Genomic DNA, 18,271 nt, shown 5'->3' on the forward strand with positions numbered 1-18,271 from the left:
ACCACATCTCCTTCCTTCCCATGTCATGCTTGTGTCATCCTCATGATGTCATCCTCCCCTCCTTGTCCTCTTCTCATTGGTTGGGTGACATCATCCTCTCTAATCCCTTTGATTAACTTCCTAATTGTTTGCCTAATGACCGCTGATCTGTTATACGGTTCGCTTAACTTTCGTTTTCGTTTATCGTTTGAAGGATCATACCCGGGATCTTATTACTTAGGTTCCCTTAACCTTTCTCAATATATTATATTCCTTTTATGATCCTCTCCTATAATCCTTTAATTTAAATCCTTTTTATCCTGTTACCTTTTTCTCAAATCTTTTCGTATCTAGTGTATTTCCGGGAAAAATCAAAGTGTTCGGATTTGGATTCTGACGATCTTTACATACACTTATATCCCATATAAAGTACTAATAAAATCTCAGAATATCCATATCAGAACCCCTACATAGTGTGGCATGAAAAGTTTTCTCATTCAGCAAAAACACTATTCATAAGGGTTTCAAAAATTTCCCAAAAATTGGGGTTATTACATCAGCTCCTTAGAGCTTTTTCAGCCCTGCGTGGCTTTCTGTTTTTTATCCTATTTTCGAGACTTTATTTATCGAATTTTTGTAATATCTATCAGATCTATTTCATTTATCACCTTCTATGCTTGCATCCATGCATTTGACTTTTATTTGTTAGGCCACAAACATACTTTGAAGAACTCATGAATTTTGTAAAATTGTCTGGGATTCGTCCCTTACACAAGTAATAATAAACTTCGTAATAAAACTAAAACATATAAATCCTAAGCAAGCAAAGCTTCAAGGTGCTTTTCAACCTACTCGCCATCCTGACGAGTGAGAATCGTATCCGGCTGCCCTACACATAGTAAACCTTCAGGTTTTGTGCATGCCAAGTTCTCGGGACTTCAAATCCATCCATAGTCTCTAGCTTGTAGGTTCCTCTACCTTGAACACTCTTGACTCTGTACGGCCCTTCCCAATTCGGGGCAAGCTTCCCTTTTTGTCCTACACCAGATGCTTCTATCTTCCTCAAGACTAGATCGCCTTGTTTAAAAAACCTTTCTTTAACCCTTAGGTTGTAGTAAAATGAAGCCTTTTTTTGATATTCTACTATCTTTGCATGTGCCTTATCTCGCACTTCATCGATCAGATCCAGGGCTAACCTCTGCCCTTCCTCATTTTCTTCTGCGTTGAAAGCCTGAATCCTTGGAGAGGAATGTGATATCTCCACGGGAACTACTGCTTCTGCCCCATATGCCAACATGAAAGGAGTTGCTCCTGTCGTGACTCTACAGGTAGTCCTATAGGCCCATAATATGGGAAGTATCTCATCCACCCAATTATTTCTTGACTTCTCGATCCTCTTCTTTAGTCCATCCAGGATTATCCGATTTGCTACCTCTGCTTGCCCATTGGCTTGCGGGTGAGCCACAGAGGTGAATCGTAATTCAATTTCATTTTCTTCACAATACTTCTTGAATTCCTCATTGTTGAATTGTGCTCCATTGTCAGTGACGAGGATACGGGGAATTCCATATCGGCACATAATGTTTTCCCACAGGAATTGTGCAACCTGCTTAGTAGTGATTTTGGCCAAAGGTTTGGCTTCGATCCACTTGGTGAAATAATCAATGGCTACAATCAGAAATTTCCTTTGTGCCGTGGCCATAGGAAAAGGCCCTAGAATATCCATCCCCCACATGGCAAAGGGAATAGGCGAGTTGATAGAGGTCAGCATCTCGGGGGGTTATCTAACAACTGGTGCATGCTTTTGACAACGATCACACTTCTTCACATATTCTTTGGCATCAGCCATCATTTCTGGCCAATAAAAGCCTAAACGGGTTATCTTATGAGCCAAGGCCCTGCCCCCCAAGTGCTGCCCACAAATACCTTCATGTACTTCCTCAAGAGCCAAGCGTGCCTCGTCGGGCCTGAGACATCTCAAGTAAGGAATCACGAAAGATCTCTTATACAGAATTCCATCTATCAAGGAGTACCTCAGTGCTCGAATAGTTAACTTCCGTGCCTCAGTTGTATCACTTGGCAACCAACTGGTCTGAATGTGAGCCTTGATGGGATCAATCCATGACGTCCCCAAGCCTATGGGAGCCACAAGCTTAACATCTATGCTCCGTGTCTTCAAAACACGGAAGTACACACTTCCTGAACTTTCTTCAATCTCAGACGAAGCGAACTTTGATAGCGCATCTGCTTTAGCATTTTCTTCCCTTGGAATGTGTTCAACATGGCATTCATTAAATTGGGTCATCACAGCCCTTACTAGGCGAACATACTTAGCCATCGTATCATCCCTTGCCTCAAATTCTCCCTTTACCTGGGATATGATCAGTTTCGAGTCTCCACGGACCTTTAAGTTTTTGACTCTAAGTGTCCCAGCTAGACCAAGGCCAGCAATCAGGGCTTCATACTCTGCTTCATTGTTTGTGGTTGGGAAGTCTAGCTTCATAGCATACTCAATTAGGAATCCATCAGGGCTTTGCAAAACCAACCCTGCTCCACTGGAATTTGTTTTTGATGCTCCATCAAAATAGAGAACCCAATATTCTTTCTCCTTGTCCCCATTGTCGACTCCCTTGTCTTGAGGTATGGTATCTTCCTGCCCCCCGACTTCTTGGTTGGGTATGGTACATTCCACCACGAAGTCAGCTAGTGCCTGGGCTTTTATGGCCGTACGTGGCTTATACTTGAGATCGAACTCTCCCAACTCTATTGCCCACTTAATCAGTCTCCCACTTGCCTTAGGACTGTGAATGATGTTTCTCAGCGGCTGATTTGTTAGCACTTCAATCTGGTGAGCTTGAAAATAAGGACGCAGCTTTCTTGAAGCCATTACCAAGGCTAAAGCGAATTTCTCAATAGTTGAATAATTCAACTCTGCACCATGCAAGATTTTGCTGACATAGTATACGGGTTTCTGGACTTTCAGTTCCTCCTTAACCAACACCGCGCTCAAGGCGCTTTCTGAAACAGCCAAGTACAAGAATAAAACTTCACTCAGAACTGGCTTGGCCAACAACGGGGCCTGGCCCATATACTTCTTTAACTCTTTAAATGCCTTCTAATTTTCCTCACTCCATACAAAGTCTTTAATGTTCTTTAATGACTTGAAGAATGACAAGCACTTGTCTCCTGACTTGGAGATGAATCGTCCTAGCGCAGCAACCCTTCCTGTGAGTTTCTGAACATCCTTGACAGTTTTTGGGGGTTCCATGTCCAGGATTGCCTTTATTTTATCGGGATTAGCCTCAATTCCCCTCTTTGAGACCATCAATCCCAAGAATTTTCCAGATCCTACTCCGAAAGCACACTTCGTAGGATTCAACATCATCTTGTGGTACCTCAGGACCTCAAAAGCTTCCCTCAAATGGGTTATATGATCAGTCTTTACTAGACTCTTGACTAGCATGTCATCAACATAGACTTCCATAGTCTTCCCAATAAGATCCTTAAAAATTTTATTCACCAACCTCTGATAGGTGGCTCCTACATTCTTGAGACCAAACGCCATAACAAGATAACAATAAACACCAAAGTCAGTGATAAATGATACCTTTGGAATGTCATTCTTATGTATTTTGATCTGATTGTATCCGCTAAATCCATCCATGAAACTCAGCATCTCATGCCCAGCGGTGGCATCAATCAAAGTATCAATTCTCGGCAACGGAAAACAGTCTTTGGGGCATGCATCATTCAGATCAGTGAAGTCTATACACATCCTCCACTTTCCATTAGCCTTCTTCACCATTACAGGGTTGGCTAGCCACTCCGGAAATTGGATCTCCTCAATGAAACCAGCTTCTAAGAGCTTTTCTACTTCCTGTTTTATAGCCTCTTGTCTTTCCGGGGCAAAATTTCTTTTATTTTGTTTCACTGTCTTCCGGCTTGGATCCACGTTTAGCTTGTGAGTAATTAACTCCGAGTCTATGCCTGGCATATCAGCTGCTGACCATGCAAACACATCACTATTTTCTTGTAAATATTTCACTAACTTCCCTCTAAGAGGCTCCTCTAATGTGGCTCCAATGAAAGTCATCCTCTCAGGATTCTCGGGGTCTAAAGGAACCGAAACCAATTCTTCTGCTGGCCTTCCTCTATTCTCATCATTTTCTCGAACATCCATATCTTCAATAGGAAGAACCTGCCCCCCGACTCCATCTGCCCTCAAAGAGGCTACATAACAGCTTCTAGCCATTTTTTGATCTCCTCTCTCTTCTCCAATCCCGTTTCAGGTGGGAAACTTCATGACTGAATGGTAGGAAGAGGGGACTGCCTTGAAGGCATGTATCCCTGTTCTCCCCATGATAGTATTATAAGTTGAACTAGCCTTTACCACCATAAAATCCAGCATCTGCGTTGCTTGCCTTGGCTCCGTACCTATGGTGGTTGGCAATTTAATTATCCCTTCCACAGGACATTCTACTCCAGCAAATCCATATATCGGCATGTCGGTTGGTGTCAACTGGGAGTCGTTATACCCCAACCTTAGAAAGGTGTCGTGGAGCAAGATATCCACAGAAGCACCATTATCCACAAGGACCCTCTTAACCGGGCTATTTCCTATTATCGGTGTTATGACCAGCGGGTCGTCATGGGGAAACTTCACACCCTCTAGGTCAGAATCATCAAAAGCCAATGTTACTTCTGTCCTGGCCCTCTTCGGGGCTTCTCCAACAATATGCATAACCTCCCTAGTATATGCCTTTCTGGAATTTTTGGACAATCCAGCAGCAGTTGGACCTCCAAAGATCGTGTTTATCACTGGCCCTCGAGGGCGTCGCGGTCCTCCAAAAATTGCATTTATAACCGGCCCTCTAGGTTGGGGATTCCGCCCCTGATCGTCTTGGTCCCTCCTACGATCTTCAAAGTTCTTCCTTCCATTATTATTTCTGTCTCCTCCATCTCCAGTATACTTGTTCAATCTTCTTTTTCGAATCAAAAACTCAATTTCATCTTTCAACTGCCTACACTCATCGGTGTCATGGCCAACATCTTTGTGAAACCTGCAATACTTGCCCTTATCTAGCTTGGCGGGATCAGCCTTCAAGGGCTTAGGCCAGCGAATATCTCTGTTTTTCTCAATCTCCATCAAAATCTGACTTCTGGGAGCATTCAGCTTAGCGTATTCAGTGAACTTTTGCCCAGGTCCTCCCTTCTTGGGGGTTGAATCAGGGTTTTGTTCGGTTCTAGGATATTTGTCCTTAGCGATATACTCCAGATCAGTTTTTCGCTTCTTGCCTCCAGTGGGCTCATTACTTACTGCGGTCTTCTTCATGCTTTCTTCAACTTTGATACACTTCCCTGCCCTCTCCTGGAGCTGCAACATATTTTCAGGGGGACGTTTGGCCAAGGACATCTTAAAAAACTCATCCCTAGTTCCTTGTTGCAGTGCTATCATGGCTACCTTATCATCAAGGTCTGGGACTTTTAAAGCCTCCTTTGTAAAACGATTTAGGTAGTCTCTCAAAGTTTCCTTTGCTCCTTGCACAATACTCATGAGAGATGCTGAACTTTTCTCATGGACTCTCCCACTGATGAACTGCTTAATAAAAGCCTGACTTAACTCCCTGAACGATCCAATAGAGTTTGGGGGCAAGCGGTTGTACCATCTTTGAGCCATACCCGACAGGGTTTGAGGGAAGACCCGACACTTTATAGCATCATTCACGGGTTGCAGCAGCAGTGCATTAGGGAATGTCCTAACATGATTTGCGGGGTCTCCCATGCCATCATAGGCTTTGATAGTGGGCATCTTGAACTTTCTTGAGATATGGGCATTCATTATTTCTTCTGTGAAGGGCGGAGTTGGATCATCAGGATCTCCAAGGGGAAGTAGATTGCTTGGATCAGTTCTTGGGGCAACAGCTCTTCTTCGCACCGGACCATCCAGGTCTATGACAGGAGGAGGATTTCTCCCCCTGGGAGGTATCTGGGGTCTGGCGACCTGATGAGCCTCCAAATCATGCCTCAGCCTTTGGATCTCGGCCTCATGAGCCCTAATCCTTTCCTGCACTTCTTGGGGATTCGCCCCTGGGGTGCTTTGAGGGTGTTGCCTTCCATCAGCCATTGGCTCTTTGCCAGGACGCCTCCTTCTCGGGGCCACTTCATCATCCGAAGATTCGGAGTCTCTCTCAGTGTAAGGACCAGAAAATTCCCGATCCTCAGGGATAGGACCCAAACCTCGTATATAGGGGGGCGACCGCCCTCGTGCTTCGCTTCGCCCAGCATATCCGCTTCCTCCAACCTCAGGGTGAAGGGGCATCCCATAAGGGGGGTTAGTAGTAACAATAGTTGAATATTCATACCCAACAGGTCGAGAATTTACAGGTATATGTATTTGTTGAACTTGAGGATTCGTACCTTGAATCGGGGGAGTTGTCCCTTGTAGCTGGGGTTGAGTTGCCCCTGTCTGGGCTTCCTCCTGAGTAGATGCATAAGTTGAATGGGGAGGAACCTCCACGGTTGATGAAATCACCTGGGTTGTCTCTGATGGTGTTCCTTCCTCTATAGCTCCAATTGTTCTCCGTGTTCTCGCCATGGTTGTTGTTGTTGTTCCCACAGACGGCGCCAAATGTTATGGATAAAAAGCTAAGGTTATTATTTGCTGTATTTATTACTAAGATTCGGGAGCTCAAGGCCTTTAATGGCTGCTCTCGTGTTTCGTGACTCAATCTGCCTTTACGAGATGCCTACGTATCTCTGTGAATTAGAGAATCAAGCCAAAAAACGTAGTTCTGATTGATGGGGGTGAGACCCCTTATATAGATGTGGGAGTCCTTGAATTGGACTTGGTACAGGAGACTTGGTGGACAAGCCTCTGAATTAGGATAGACTTAGGAGTCCTAGGAAGTAGGAAGCTGATTCCTTATCCTTTTAGGTCCCCTTGAGGCTAATCTATAAGGATTTATATCCTTATCGGGACTCTTCTCAATAGCTGATTTTTCCCTTATTAATTAATTACGAAATTAATTAATAATCAGGGCTTTTGGGCCTTTTTTATTCCACCAGGCCTGATCTGGTCCATCAGGCTTAACCTTTCTGGTCTGAATATTATACATCTTATTATTGGGCCTATCAGCCCATTAATTATAAAATCAGGACTTATTTATCCCTCTCACATGCAACCATTTATTTTAACATGCATGATCTATTTTACTCATATTCTCTCATTTAAACCCAAATCGACCATGTTTATCACAAAATCAAACCAAAATCATATAAACCGAGAACTTCATTCATAAAATCAAGTAATCATTTTGATTATAAACAATAACTAAAAAAAACTAGCATGCAAGCCATAAAAATCAATCTATTCCCTTTTTAATTACAAAACCCATTCGGGTTTTTCAAGTACACACACATGCACACACCATTTTTTACATGCAAACTTTAACTCACATATTTATCTTGCCAAAATCCATTATTTAATCCTTCTACTCAAGATCAAACCAAGTTACAACATGAATACACAAAATCTTATATGCATGCAAAGAATTTTCTTAAAAATAAGGTTTTATAGTCCATACCAAACTCAATACTAAATATAAGCAAGTAAATCATGGATCATCAATCAAAACTCATTTGGAAATTAAAACCCCATTTTATTTTTCCAAAAATTCGAACTACACCAAGTCATAACCAAAGAAAACACAACATATAACATACTACACTTCTCCTATAATCATACACTAAGAAATTGAGCTTTTCTTAGATATAATCAAGAGAAGTTGATTTTGAAAATAGCTTAAATACTTACATGCAAGTGGTATATGCGTAGAAGATCTAAAATGATGACTATATGTAGCAAAATCTTTGAATTTGGACTAAGTTTTGATGTTGCATGCAAGAGAGAGAAAGGGAGAGAAGGAGAGAACCGAGAGAGAAGAGAGAAAAGAGAGAAAAGAGAGAGAAGTGAGAGAAGGAAAAGAGTAAAGAAAGAAAGAAAGAGTGGCTGGGTGGAAAGAAGAAAAAGAGGGAGGGGTGGGTTTTTATAGCCAAAATGATAGGGGCATTTGGTTTTTTGCCAACCCACTCTAGATTCTTCTTTTTATTTAACTCAAAACGAATTTGAATATTATATAGCTCTCCCAGAAAAGATGGGAATGAAATGAATAATACTTTTTAAACATAGATCTTGAAATTAGCTTTCCAACTATATTTTTAAAATAATTTTTGAGCGTACGGTTTATTTTCTATGAATTTTACAAGATTACATTCAAAATAGAATTATAACTCGATAAAATCATTTTAAAATACACTGATCACCAAATAATTTTAGCTATCATTTTTAGAAAGTCTCTAGGACTATTTAGAAGATAAAAAAACAAATTTCACGCATTGACCATACTCGGATAATTTTATAAAAATATATAAAGGTCCAATAAACCTTATTTTAAATGAAATAAATCCCTTAAAATCATTTAAAAATAACCAGATCACATAATCAAGCATATTTTCAAGCAATAGCATGTATTCACATATCACGACTCATAACGTAACAAATTCGATCATAAGAATTTCCCTTTATTTTAATTAATATTCACTTTTCGCGTAACGGGTCGCGTCCTGTTTGACGGCCCGATGCTGAGCATTTTCAATTACGTTTTCTCAATCATTCTCTTTATGTCAACTGACACATCAATGGAATATAATACTCACTTAAACATTCCTATTTCACACAATAACATATAGTTCACATTTAAATACCTTAATCTCTTTTTAAGACGGGTTCCGTTTAACCTGACGACCCAACAACATAACTTATCCCCTAAGCTGACTCATCAAACTGGAACGGGTCATTTTACGTTCCCAGTTACTAATATAAAATAAAGAAAATTAACCAACAAAATCATTTAACCCTTTATTTAATCACATAATTAATAATTACACCATATAATTATACTTTATTCACTTAATCACGTCGCGAAATTCCCATTCGCTACAATCTACCCCCCTTAAAAGGATTTTGTCCCCATAATCTAGTCTAAACAAATAGATGGGAATACATTTCTTGCATTTCACTCTCTAATTCCCAAGTTGACTCTTTTGCTTCAGGATTTCTCCACAATACTCTAACTAAAGGTACAACTTTATTTCTGAGCACTTTTTCTTTATGATCTAAGATTCGCACTGGTTGTTCCATATAAGATAAATCCTGTTGTATTTCCAATGGTTCTAATTCGATCACATGGGAAGAAAAATGTGAAACACGTTATGAAGATGTTGCATCTGCGGAGGTAACGCTAACTCATAAGCCACTTTCCTGACTTGTCTTAGCACTTCGAATGGTCCAATATACCTGGGACTCAACTTTCCTTTCTTCCTGAATCGGGATAAACCTTTTCACGGAGATATTTTTAGCAACAGTTTATCTCCAGCTCGAATTGCAAATCTTTCCGATCTTGATCCGCGTATTTCTTTTGTTGATCTTGAGAAGCAATTAACCTTTTATGAATCACTTCCACTTTCTCTTTCGTTTGTTGAACTAGCTCTGGGCCAATCAGTTTGCGCTCACCAAATTCATCCCAATATGTAGGGGATCTGCATTTTCTTCCATACAACGCTTCATAAGGCGGTATGCCAATACTCGTGAGATAGTTGTTTGTAAGAACCCAAATTTTTGACATCGATAAAAGAACTTTATGAATAGTAATATAACAACTTGAATTTTTGAGACCTTGTAAAATGTTTAATGAATAGTAATCCTGAAGGACGGGGAAAACGTTTTAGCCCACATTATGTAGTGCATGAGAAAATGAGTTTCAGAGTTGATATTACGATTATACGTACCAAATGAGTGTATGTAAACACTATTAGTTTTCGAAGAAAACGAACTTTGAATAACAACCGTATTCAAGACTCATCGAGGATTAAGAGAATCACAATTTAATTATGAGATTAAAACCCAACGAATTTATATTCAAGTAGGATAATTAAAAAAATAAGGAATAAATACGAAAGGAATTACGTCGCTAACCATTTACGAATAAGTATTACGAACATGTTTAAGCGACCGAGTGAACGCGTAAACATTAAATAAATGTAACGCACTAACTAAAACATGGTAAGAAAGTAACCATAGTTACTTTATCAAATAGTAAGCTAACCATAGGACTGATCAAGCAAGCTATCCAAATAATGTGCTAAGGAAGCTAACACAAGTAGTTTCTAGGAAGCTACCTAAGATTTATCCCTAAGATTTGCAACAAGAATAAACCTAGGATTCAACCTAGGAGAATAAAAATCAAGTGCAAGATCTTTCACCCCATTTCCTCGAAGCAACCTAGCAAAGCAACCAAGCTAAGCAACCAAGGGAAGCAAGTATAAATACCACCCCCACCCCATCAAGCTTCCATTCGGCCCCTTGAAGAAAAAGAGACAAATTCAATTTCAAAACTCAAGTTCTAGCCATGGTAAAATCATCCCATTAATTCTCAAGCCTCCTAGAAATTAAACTAAGGTAAGAAAATTATTTCATCTCTTTTTATCAAGGTTTGATGGGTGAAATAAAATCAAGAAACTCACTAGTGAATAGTATGAATAGTAACCTCTCTTTGGTTTCTTGATTTCAATGGTGGTTTTAGGTTTTAAAAATCATATCAACCACTTCCAAGCCTCCACCATCCTCAAGAACACATCTCAAGCTTTCAAGAAAGGTAAAAATCTTTGGCCCAACTTTATTTAAGATTCATTTTTAAGATCCATTTAGTATGTGGTAGAAAACTTAGTTTAAGAAGTGGTATTGTTGAGATCTTGAAGTTTAGGTTAAGTAAATTTAAGGTTTATTGTTGTTGCCTCAAGAACATGATGTTCCTGAGAGGATTTTGTGTGTTAATGATGAAATGATGATTGTTGGTGGTTGTGTTAAGAGTTATGGCGTAAACGAAACCCCGATCGTAAACATAACTCCGTTAAAACCAACGAATCGTAACTTTAAATTTCTGCAGAAAGTCCCGAAGTTGTAAATTATAGTTTCTTGAAAAATAACCCTTGATTATGATAGAAAATGTTATAAGGATCAGTTTAGGCGCTTGAATCAGCTTGATTCCGATTTACGGAACAAAAGATATGGTCGTTTTAGTAAAAGTGATTTACGCGACAAAAACTGCTACAAATCACGAATTTTGAAAATATAAAGGATCGACTTAAAAGTATTCATAAATCATGAAATTTTTACAAAGAGTAACATATTGAGTTTCCTAACTGCCATAAAAATTTCAAGTGAAAACAATGATCTTTCAGTTTTATAAATATATCGGAGCCGAGACCGCGCGATTAGAAATCGTAGAATCCATAAGCGGAGCAGACAGCGATAATGAGAATGAACCTAAGATACTTAGAAAAACGAAGCGACCATGATGTAGATAAGGACTTAAACGAATAATAAGGGTAGTATAAGTTGAGAGGGTGCATAATAAGTAGTGCGTGAGTGCGAGTCGCCGTAAAATAGAACGGGACCTAACGAATTGTGTTTATGGTTATAGATTTCCAAGCGGAACCTAGAGCATCCTCCACCTCGAGATACCCAGGCAAGTTTTCAAACCCTACCTTTTAAGAACTGTTGTGTTGTGAATATTTTACAAAACTGTGTTATATGCATAAGATTGCTTTAAACTGTTTTACGAGTTTGAGATGTATTACATTACTCAATTATTGATGATTTCTAGTATATGTTCATACCGAGTTTGAAATATTATATTTAGACCGAGATTCGGTCGGTGTAAGCTTATAGAAACCCAGAGATATCCCGGTGGAGTTTATAATTGAGAACGTTAATGCTAGCGAGTAGCATGGCATGTATAGACCAAGGATCGGTCAGTAAATATTGATGAAAACTTGAAAGTATTTCCTTTATCATGGGAGTAGTATACCCCCATAATTATTTATTTTAAACCTGATTAATCATTAAAGATTAATAATTATGTAGACACAAACTAGTTGATGAATATTATTTTTAAATATTCTTTTAAAGAGTAAACTCATTCGAGGTTTAATTATTTATCGATCATCATTTAATTAATTATTATTCTTAAAGGGTTAATTATTGATTTAAAAATCATAGAACAGGATTTAAATTACTTTCTGATTCGAAAATCATTCGAATAATTTCAGATCGTCGAAGAATATTATCCCGACTTATTTAAATATTTTGAATATAGTTTCAAGGAGAAACTTTTCCTCTTATTTAATTATCTGTTGACAATGGTCAACTCACATCCTTAGTACTTCCTCCAAAAATCTCGGAAGTACGTATACACATATATACACTTATATCTTAGAGAGATAAGCTATTTCTATCAACAAGCAAAACTGCTTGGGGAGCTGCGATGTAGTTCGAGTTCTCGAGATTGATAGAATTCTTTTAAAGGATAAAGGAGGAGTAGACTCTGGTACTATGTGTACTAGATGGACTACCAAAGGTACCGCAGGCGAAGGTACTCTGTGTACTCAGGAACTTGTGAAGTATGTGTATACCCGAAAATGGGACACGTAGCCCGAATGCTGCAAGGGTGATAACCGGGATACGAAGGTGTCGTCCTTCTACTAGTAGAAAAGGTTACTATTATCGTATTACGACTGATCATCGTATACGGTGGCTCCAACGAATGTCCTATTCTTCCAATTGGAATTGTGATGCAATACCGTAACCCAAACCTAGGTGTTGGGTTTACTATTAAGGTATTCACAGGTTAATAAAATCCACTAAAGGATTGTTTTCATAAGAAGGTGTGTATCACCAAGGAAAACTATTTTTGAAGAAAACATATTTATCATATATGACGTTTTACTTGAGTTTATCATACAGTCATTTCATACTGTACACTATTATGCTGGGCATTATAGCTCACTCTTGCTTTCTTTTAAATGACACAACACAACAGATAACCAGTATGCTGGTGTGGGACTTAGTCGCTTGCAGTCATGGGGAGGATCCCTGGCAGCTTTGTCTCAGGTGTGCTAGAGTATCTGATAGATATAAGATATCAGTCTTAATTATTGTAACTTCATGTAGAGGTTATAAATAATTGTTTGAGATCCTGTAAAGTATATTTGAGTGTAATAAAAGAAGATTACATTTTGTACGTCATTTTTAACGCTATAACTTGTGTGTGCGAGTATGAGATTGGGGTCTGTTGGATTATTGAATCAATATAAGGAAACACATGAGTTAAGGATGGCGTTCGACCTAGATTCCTGACCCCGGATTTTGGGGCGTTACAGAAATGGTATCAGAGCCTTAAGTTATAGTACTTAGAAACGTGAGTGTTAGGAGTCTGTCTAGATGCGAGATTTCATAAGAGCTCATATAGAGTTCATCATTGGACTACCGGATGTAGCCTCAATGTGTAGGTTAGGATAAGTGTATATTTGAGGTATTAAGGTATGACTAATGAGACCATTGCAGATTATCAGAATGATGAGGAGAAAAATTAGAATCATATTTGATTTGGCAAGGATATGGATGTAGGACATGGAGCTGAGTTTCCAGAGCATTTGGGGTAAAGACTGATATTACCAACACCATATGTAATTTTGATGACACGAGCCTTGTTACCTGTAGTTCTGTGTAGGTTGCCCAAGAAGGGGCATCACACGTGAGAACCATAGAGTCTAATTTTTAATATACAATTTAGGTTATTGACCCAGACTAGTTGAAGGTGTCATTTTACCAATGAGAAGGTGAATATCGTATTAATAACGAATTCAGCAGAGATAGTGTCTGATATACCCTTGAGGATTTTTTATTTCTATTAAGGAATATTTGAATGTAATATAAGAATATTATCGTAAGATGAGTACATTACATGATATTATTAGTACGCTTAACATGAAGGGTTATGATGGTTTAGCTCAGAGATCGAGAGCATCGAGAATTGATGGCATGACTACAATTGGATGGCATAAGATTACAATGAGCGATAGTTCGATCTTAGAACCTTCTAAAAGGGATAGACCAGTGAGTCTAATGCGGAATTCTTCGGTAGATATGATGTCTGAGGCTACGTATATGTACACATAGACCAATAATATATTCGGTGACATATGTTCAATTACACACACATGCCACTGAACTTATGGACTGCATTGAGATCCCTAAGAGATCTCTTTGATCTGTTCCCAGGGGGAACTGACCACTTATAGTTAGTAACGGATGCGTGTAGCAAGCAACTATCGGCTTAACGGATGTTTTAGGAATATTTCTGAGTAAGGTCTTCGAGGTAAAACACCTTAATGACAGATATACGTGCGAAAGTCAAGTTAGTAAATGATTTTAAAATGATGTTGAAAGAGAAACTATTTGAAACATGGAATTACGAAGAAGAAGAGGTGGGATCATCCTCAGATGGATAATGACGAGAGTTAGGATAATCAGTGAAATCTTTTGGCACCTACTCACTGTCCCGTTACTCCCTCCAAATTGTTGATCATTCGTATTTCCTTGATAAGTTATATCAGACAATCCTTTTTGTTCCCTACTTTGAACTTCTGATGTGACCATCTTGAATAGCCTTTCTCCGCATCAGGACTTGTTCAATTCTTTTAGTTAATCCATGAACTTTCATTCATAGATTATGATCTTCTTGTTCGACTCAGAGCTATTTATACTTCATTTCAATTATCCAAGAGTTTATATATATATATATATATATATATATATATATATATTTTCCCTCAATTCATCGATGGATATTCATAATGAGTATCTTCAATTGATTCTTCTTTCTTACTTACTCTTCTCAGTTGAGATTGTAAATATCTAACAAATTGTTAAAAACATGGATGATCTAATATCCATATATTCCTCGGGAATCCTTTTTTGTTAATTGTGATGAAATTATATATTAAACTTTGAAATCATAGTAAGGGTATCAATTTGATATTGGTTTTCTGATTCAATTCTATTTAAAGATATGATAAAGTATGTGGACTAGGGCACCTATGAGTGTACCCTTTATTTGGAAAGAAATATTTGATAAGAGGCTATCGATTGTTCCGATGCCAGGACCACTCGGTACAGAGTTATAATTGTCTTTCTCGGCCCAATTTTAAAAACTCTTTATTTTCGTCATCCAGGTAGCCACAATTTCTTCAGTGGTTACGATATTGAGATTTTTTTTACAAACAAACGGATAATATGCCTAGTTGCATATGTTCTCATGAATGACTAGTTAATTGTCCTAACTAGTCAAAATTTTAATTAATACGACGAAAGCCTAGCTAATCATCCTAGCTAGTTGCTATGGGCCAAACCAATTGTGCTGGCCATTTTCTTAGCCGGTTAGTAATATTGCTTGATATGGACTAGTTATTATTTTGCTAGTTCCACTTCCAATAAAATTTTGATTATTCCATAGTGCATTATATATGCCAGATTTAATTGTTGATGAAATTTTCAAAGAATGATTTAATTGAGACCTAACTAGGTCGCCCACTCAAACGAGAACTCATATTCAGTTTTATGAAATATTTTGTTCTAGAAATATTTTATTCTTTCAGTTTGTATAACGAATATCCAATTAAAATTACAAAGTGATTGAAGAACAATATACTTCCTTATTTATTAATCTTTGGATAAAATTCCTTCTTTCGAAATAGCACCTCTTGGAGACCTCAATGGTTAACCTTTGGTTGAGGATGTCATTTGATATTTCTTTCATTATTCGAGAAGAAAAGTATTCTTTCAATGGGAAAATCGTACAAGTATCATTCGTATGATGTTATTATTCACCAATCATTGCTTTCAATGGATATTCTCCATAATATCACAATATAGAATTCTAAGGACATGGAAGGATAATCCTTGTTATATTCTTCCTTCCAAGTTATAAAACTTCTGAGTGTTGCGACTCTTTCATTCAGAGCTCATTATTTGTTCATCGATATCGTGAAAATCTTTTTCCAAGGCTAATTGCCTTCCCTAATAAAGAGAGGTATAGTTGAAAACCGATTGTTGTAATATGAGACTGAAAGCCCAGTGCTATGATGGTGCAATCGGAGCATCATGAGGAGTAAAAAAAAGAAGAGTACCATGTTTAGTTATTATCATAAGTATTTTTAATATGGTTATAGAAGAACGAAAATAGGGATACGACGTGATTAGTGAGGTACACTTCTATGAAACATTATCAGTAGAGGTGCTAATAAATTCGGGAAAAACCATGCGTGTATGAATTTGAGGAATAAGATTTTCAAGAATTGCAGGAAAGATTAGTAGCAATCCCGTGCTAGAATTACTCAACGATAAAAGTAGGATATTGCGTGAAGTCTAATGATATGTCTACGCAGCTTAAGGACAGTGACATAAGGCTTTCTAATAATAATCTAGAATAATTGCGATAAGGTTCGGACTGAAAGGGACAAGGAGTTTACTTATGAGAAAATTTTGGAATTTTTTTTACGCTAAACACGAGATAATGGCTATAGTCAAATTGATCAAAGGCCATGATTAAGAAATATATTATCATCAAGGAAAGGCCAATGTGGTGGCTGACACTTAAGTAGGAAAAGATATATTGAGGATGACAAATCTCAGAATAGATGATGAAAAGGATCGCATGAAAAGAACACTTTATTACTTAACAAAAAGACTTAAAGATGCCTAAAAATGTAAACGGATATTAGTCATGACAGAATATGAAAAGGGATGTCATTGAGTAGGTAAGTAAGTATTCGACATAGTGGGAAAATGAAAACGGAAAGGCGAGGGTTAAAATTTTGGCGACTTCGACTTGTAGATGACCCAAATAGGATTAAGAGTTAATTATAATAAATTTTGAAGGAGGATTATCAATAACAAAGTTAGCCGTCGTGTTAATTGAGGATTTTGGGTAATAGATTAAATAAGACCGCTTACTTTATTATGCAAACGATAGATGTCCACTCTAAAAAATTAATATGAACGCGGAAGAGATAATTGGGACAGAGAGACCCTGTGACGACTGCGCCACGCAAGTACCCAAGATTTAATTAACGGGACTATTTCCCAAGATATTTTGCTAAAAAGAACGGACAGAGGAATGACTTAGGGTTCTGAAATCGACAAGTAGAATGAGAGGACTATCCTGACCATTGAATACGTCTAGCGGCTTACCTTTTATTTGGAACGGTTTGGGGAATCGCCTATTATTGACATATAATTCGTGTAGATGTACTTACCACGCTAGCATACGAAAAATAGTCACCGATATCCCTTACGAAGGGTAACGTGAAAGAATGAAGGATGTCATTGTCAGAGCTGATAGAAGGCAAAGAAGATCGTACACGCCCTATAAAGCCACTAGTAGCAGGTACCACTAAACGTGAATACATCTAAGGCACTAGCGAGAATAACAAGTACGACCCAGAAAGTGTCGTAGTACTATAGATATTATACGGGGAATGATTAAAGAAGTTCGACCAATGACGGAAGCTGAACGTTGCACGATCCTAAAACGTGTCAATAAATTACGTATGAAATGGTGCTTCCTTTAAGATGGCAACAGAATGATGACGTGCTTTACTGTTATTACAGGAAGAAATGTTAAATCTGGCGCTAAGCGTGTAGCAGGAGACGAGCGTGTAAAAATGCGACGAGAACTTCTTACATAGAATAATCGACAGAGATGATGCACCCAAAATGGGAAAATGAAACTCTAGCACTAGTAGGAGCGATGTAGGGGGAAACGAATAAGTTGAAGGATGATTTCAAACACTAGAAGATGCGCTAATCGTCCATGTTATCAGTTTTTAAGGGAAATGAAGGGCCAGTTGACGTTAATCGAATTATCGACAATAACGAGTTATCATGCGTGCATTGGAACGGCTACAAAGCTTTGTACGGAAGAACGAATCGTTCTCTCTTAGGTTGGGAAGAAATTGGTAACCGGAGGATACTGTACCATAGTTGAGTCAACAGACCAAAGGAATTCCTAGAAGTGGCAGCCCAGGACGAACAATAGAGATTGGCGGACCAGAACTATAAAAACAGAAAGTACGAAGTAGCGGACCAAGTATTGTTGAAGTACCTCCCGAGGAGGAAGTGATGAGTTTCGAAAGGGAAAGAAATGTTGAACCCAAGATTTATTGGACCAGTTAAAGGATTAAAGGACTAAGAAAGTTGACTTATAAATTAGCACCATCATCGAACGGTCACCAAGTTTATAACGAGTACCACGAATCAAGGTTAGGAAACTCAACCGTCAAAACTAAACGTATGATTGAAAATGAGCGAATAAGCTCGTAGCCAGACTTAGCG

The sequence above is a fragment of the Apium graveolens genome, chromosome 3 (genome assembly GCF_009905375.1).
Source record: "Apium graveolens cultivar Ventura chromosome 3, ASM990537v1, whole genome shotgun sequence".
NCBI lineage: Eukaryota > Viridiplantae > Streptophyta > Magnoliopsida > Apiales > Apiaceae > Apium > Apium graveolens.